The sequence below is a fragment of the Entelurus aequoreus genome, linkage group LG25, assembly GCF_033978785.1.
Source record: "Entelurus aequoreus isolate RoL-2023_Sb linkage group LG25, RoL_Eaeq_v1.1, whole genome shotgun sequence".
Taxonomy (NCBI): domain Eukaryota; kingdom Metazoa; phylum Chordata; class Actinopteri; order Syngnathiformes; family Syngnathidae; genus Entelurus; species Entelurus aequoreus.
The window spans coordinates 25,250,156-25,256,155 of record NC_084755.1 but is presented as its reverse complement, the minus strand read 5'-3'; the positions used below and the strand labels follow the sequence as shown (position 1 = coordinate 25,256,155).

Here is a 6,000-nt window from a genome sequence, read left to right as displayed (position 1 = left end):
TAGTAGATTATTACAAAGTAGAGAAATATTTTTTTCATTACACAATTATTACATGTGCTCAGAAAAATTACTATTTTCTATTTTTAGTACTCCCTCTGGCTCTGTACGGACACTACTTTTCACTACAGTGTGGTAAGTATTTAGATATTTAAAAGATTTCAAAATAAGTGGCTCTGAGAGGTAAAAATAATGAACTCATTGTTATATCTGCTCTAGCTGGACATGCGGCGTTGGTGGTGTGTCCTTCTAATGGAGCGCTTTGGCATTGAACGGTAGGACAATTTCTTGAAATATCTGATGTGTTGTTTATCATGATTAGTAACTGCCTGTGATGAGGTGGCGACTTGTCCAGGGTGTACCCTGCCTTCCGCCCGAATGCAGCTGAGATAGGCTACAGCGACCCCCCGCGACCCCAAAAAGGGACAAGCGGTAGAAAATGGATGGATGGATGGATGGATGGATTAGTAACTGTAATCTGGAAAGCTTTTCTTCAATTTCCCCAAAGGCATGGCCAGAGGTTCTGTTATTGGACAGACAAGGCGAGCGGCCTATTGCAGGGCATTCTTCAGCCAGTCTTTAGGGTATCCAGAAACTCAGTCCAGGCCATGGACTGCGTCATCAAAGATGAACTGAATACAGTACTGGTATGCCATGACACAAAAGTGAATAAATTGTATCATACCTATGTTGCTCCATAAAAAGAAATGATTGGAGAAATATGTAAGCTGGGGGAAAAATAACTGGTTCAAAAATAATAATCTAATAACCTTTATTGGTTTGTACCTTGATGTGGTTTAAGAGCTTTTCACTATAACATGTCTACTTCTGAGGTGACCACCACTTGTGATTATAATTGACGCTTTGTCCTTTATCTGTGTTCCCCATTCTTTAGGTGCAGCTCGCGCAATGTTTGGAACAAAACATTTGTAAACAATAAAAAAACATTTTACATTGCAGTTTTTTGCCTCATTTTAAAGTCTTGAAGAAATACCCAAGGTTTTTCTTTATTATTATGTTCTTATTCTAAATATTGTCGTTTGTCTGACCACGGGTCATCTGACTTCACTGAGGTACATATGTGCACATAAATGTCATTTTAATTTAGTTCACTTACACAGAGAACTAAAAAAAAACTGAATTTAACGAATACATTTAGTTTTAATAAAGTTTAATAATGTTGATTGATAATTAATTAACTTATTGTACACTGTTATTAATTTCCGCATATGTCCAAGAGTCAAATTAATTTGTCAGATTAATACTTGTCCGATTAATACAGACGTTTTGTTAACGCTGTATTATAAAAAAGAGTCAAACGAAGTGCTATCGATCGCTGTCAAAGACGTAAGAGGAAATGACCCCGGAAGTAAATGGGGGGTAGGAAGGTTTTTGTAATGGGAAGAAAATTGGCGTGACAGCGCATAACGAGGAAGTGCTTTGTTGTTATTGTTGTGGCTGCTAGCTAGCATAGCGCCGCCGTGCTAACGGTGGCTGCTGTTGCCGTACAAAAAAAGTTTCAAAATAGTGTTCGACTTAGTCCTTCTGTTGGTACGTGACTTGAAGTTGTATTGATGTTTTGCACACATTACAGCATGGGTGTCAAACTCTGGCCCGAGGGCCAAAATTGGCTCGCCGTGTAATTTCCCTTAGCCCTTGAGGCGATATTAAATTAACACTAGAGCTGGCCCACCGATTATATTCAGCGGCGGTGCCGCTGTAACACCGCATATTCTCATTCTTGCCAACCCTCCCGGGAGACTCCCAAATTTCAGTGCCCCTCCCGAAAATCGTCACGTCCGCTTTTCATCCAGTCCAAAGAGTGCTGGCCCAGTCACATAACACACAAGTGAATGCAACGATACAGGTTACACTGAGGGTGACCGTATAAACAACTTTAACACTGTTAGAAATATACGCCACACTGTGAACCCACACCAAACAAGAATGACAAACACATTTCGGGAGAACATCCACACCGTAACACAACATAAACACAACAGAACAAATACCCCAAACCCTTTGCTGCACTAACTCTTCCGGGACGCTACAAGGTGTGTGTGTGGGGGGGATTTGGTGGTAGCGGGGGGTGTACTTTGTAGCGTCCCGGAAGAGTTAGTGCTGCAAAGGGTTCTGGGTTATGTTGTGTTACGGTGCGGATGTTCTCCCGAAATGTGTTTGTCATTCTTGTTTGGTGTGGATTCACAGTGTGGCGTATATTTCTAACAGTGTTAAAGTTGTTTATACGTCCACCCTCAGTGTAATCTGTATCGCTGTTGATCAAATATGCGTTTGCATTCACGTGTGTGTGCGTACAGAAGCCGCACATATCTTGTGACTGGGCCGGCACGTTGTTAGAACGGATGAAAAGCGGACGTGACGACAGCTCGTAGAGGACGTTAAAGGCAGTGCCTTTAAGGCACGCCCCCAAGACTGTGGTCCGGGTGGACTACGAGATATAATGACTGATGAACACCTTCGTTCGATAATAAAGGTTGCCTCAGCTCAAAGCCTGAGCCCCGACATTAATGAACTAGCATCCAAGAAAAGATGCCAGGTATCACATCAGATTAGATCAGTGTGTTGCAAACTGAGCAGTTTAAAGTCCTGAATGGTTGGTTTATTCATTGTTATTTTATTTTCAAATTTATTAGCCTGTGGAAAAAGTTAATGTTGATATTTACCTCAGAAGGCTGCAAATAGAAAAGAGGCATTACATTTTTATTTAAATTGTATTTGATATGCCATTGATATTTTTTAATTATTATTATTATTATTATTTGAAACTCGATTGTCATTATAAAGTTATATAAGCCTTGCTTGTTCAATATTCAATGCAAAACTTGTTTGGGTCCCTATTAAAAGGTTAATTTGTCCAACCTTGGCCCACGGCTTTGTTCAGTTTTAAATTTTGGTCCACTCTGTATTTGAATTTGACACCCCTGCATTACAGTGTCGTATTTGTCTTATTTTCTATCATTATGTTGTGGCCATCTATAAAGATATTTACTTTTGGCAGAACAACTTTTTGATGCACTTCAATGTTGTAACAAATAATATTTCTATTAAATAGGCTTTACTTTGCATTTTAATTAACGTGGGATTATTTTTTGTATTTAGAAATAATAGTACCAACTTTTTTTTTTTTTCTCCAACATTTGTGGCACTGGCTTGGCGCCCCCTGATGGATGGCGCCACTAGCATTTGCCTATACGGCCTATGCCACGGGCCGGAAAACGCACCCCTGCCGTAGAATGCACCCCCTGACGCGGGAGCGCGCTTACGTCACTCGTCTCGAAAAGTATATCTAAACTCGGCTGTAATGACCGAAGTGGCTGAAATCGCCTCTTTTAAATCGCCTCTTTCGGTATAAAAAAGTACATAAAGTAAAATAATCCAAGTTTTCCTTACTTTTGGATGGATTAAAAATTGTGAGCCTTTAATGATTTCGCCGTCATTCAAGTGGCTGATATCGCCTCTTTCGGCATAAAAAAGTACATAAAGTGAAATAATCCACGTATTCTTTACTTGTGGATGGATTACAAATTGTGAGCCTTTAATGATTTCGCCGTCATTAGATCAGATAAGGCGAAAACAATAACCAATTAATATTGGAATATTTGCTGTCCCGAAAATGTAGTATTGTCTACCTTGACAGCTTACTGTAAAGAATATATACACCAAAGTAAACCTCTACGAGACAAGCTCTAAAAGCTCAGCGTGCCCGACTCCCTCTGCAGTTGGATTAATGACTTCCTGACAGACCGAAGACAGCACGTACGGCTGGGGAAGATTGTCTCGGACAGTCGAACCACAAACACTGGTACTCCTCAGGGCTGTGTACTCTCCCCCTGGCTCTTCTCCCTGTATACAAACTGCTGCACCTCCAGTCACCAATCCGTAAAACTGCTCAAGCTTGCGGATGACACCACCCTCATCGGGCTCATCTCGAATGGCGATGAGTCCGCCTATACGAGAGAGGTGGACCGGCTGACGTCCTGGTGCAGCCTCAACAACCTGGAGCTGAACGCCCAGAAAACAGTGGAGATGATCATGGACTTCAGGAAAGTCACAGCCCCACCATCCCCCCTCACCCTGATTGACTCTCCCAACCCCGTCCCCATTGTGGACTCCTTCCGTTTCTTGGGCACCACCATCACCCAGGACCTCCAGTGGGAGCCTACCATCAGCTCCCTCATCAAGAAGGCCCAGCAGAGGATGTACTTCCTGCGGCAGCTGAGGAAACTTAGGGTGCCGACCGAGATGCTGGTGCAGTTTTACTCAGCCATCATAGAGTCCATCCTGACCTCCTCCATCACAGTGTGGTTCCCCGGCGCCACAGTCCAGGATAAGAATAGACTGCAGCGCATCGTACGTGCTGCTGAGAAGGTGATTGGCTGCAAGCTCCCATCCCTCCATGACTTGTTCTCCTCCAGGACCAGGAGGCGTGTGGGTCGGATCACAGCTGACTCTTCTCCCCCTGGTCACAAACTATTCTCCCCTCTCCCCTCAGGCAGGAGACTACGCTCCATCCAGACCCACACCTGAACAGTTTTTTCCCCTCGGCCATCAGGCAAATGAACAATAACTCCTAACAGCAGCTCCTTGAATTCCTTGTAAGTCTATCTGATAGCTCAGTAACAGCTCTTTTTATTACCAGATATGTGTTATATGTGTTTTATGTCGCACGATTGCACCAAGAAAAATTCCTAGTTTATGAACCCGTTCTCAAACAATGGCAATAAAACTATTCTGATTCTGATTATATGTACTTTTTTAGAGACATTACGGAGAACGAATGTTTGCTGCTTCATTCGACGTGTTGTCGTGATCCAATACTCGTATTTTTTAAAATATGACATTTTCTTTAACTTTAAGAAGCTCATGGGTAGATGGATGAATAAATAAATGAATGCATCTGATATCTACCATTGATTTGGTTTTAAGAAGTTTCAAATTGAACATTCACAAATAACGTTACCAAAAGTACCCGAAGTACCAGAGGTGGAGTTATGATGGGGGTGCATTTTCCACCTGCCGTAGAATGCACCCCCCATCTATCTCTGGCTAGGAAGGTCATAGAGACATGAAACTCACCTTGGTTACTCATCATAGCCCCTTCTGTGTACAGTGAAAACCATGTGATGATCGGACTACCAGAAGTGGAGTTATGGTGGGGGTGCATTTTCCATCTGCCGTAGAATGCACCCCCCATCTATCTCTGGCTAGGAAGGTCATAGAGACATGAAACTCACCCTGGTGACTCATCATAGCCCCCTCTGTGTACAGTGAAAACCATGTGATGATCGGACTACCAGAAGTGGAGTTAGGGTTGGGGTGCATTTTCCGGCAGGACGTTGTTTCCACCAGCCGTAGAATGCACCCCCTATCTATCTCTGGCTAGGAAGGTCATAGAGACAGGACACTCACCCTGGTGACTCATCATATCCCCCTCTGTGTACAGTGAAAACCATGTGAAAATTGGACCACCAGAAGTGGAGTTAGGGCGGGGGTGCATTTTCAGGTGATTCCACCTGCCGTAGAATGCACCCCTCATCTATCTCTGGCTAGGAAGGTCATAGAGACATGACACTCCCCCTGGTTACTCATCATAGCCCCCTCTGTGTACAGTGAAAACCATGTGATGATCGGACTACCAGAAGTGGAGTTAGGGTGGGGGTGCATTTTCCGGCAGGACGTTGTTTCCACCTGCCGTAGAATGCACCCCCTATATCTATCTCTGGCTAGGAAGGACATAGAGACATGACACTCACCCTGGTTACTCATCATAGCCCCCTCTGTGTACAGTGAAAACCATGTGATGATCGGTGTATATATTCTTTACAGTAAGCTGTCAAGGTAGACAATACTACATTTTCGGGACAGTAAATATTCCAATATTAATTGGTTATTGTTTTCGCCTTATCTGATCTAATGACGGCGAAATCATTAAAGGCTCACAATTTTTAATCCATCCACAAGTAAAGAATACGTGGATTATTT

At 43.0% G+C, this 6,000-nt stretch overlaps 1 long non-coding RNA gene across 1 annotated transcript; it reads left to right on the top strand.

Moving 5' to 3' along the window:
* The first annotated feature begins 250 nt into the window (after positions 1-250).
* Positions 251-1,056, top strand: LOC133642503 (uncharacterized). The gene is made up of 3 exons (XR_009824526.1): positions 251-429; positions 506-644; positions 893-1,056. It is a non-coding gene; the product is annotated as an uncharacterized LOC133642503 (long non-coding RNA).
* The last annotated feature ends 4,944 nt before the right edge of the window (positions 1,057-6,000 follow it).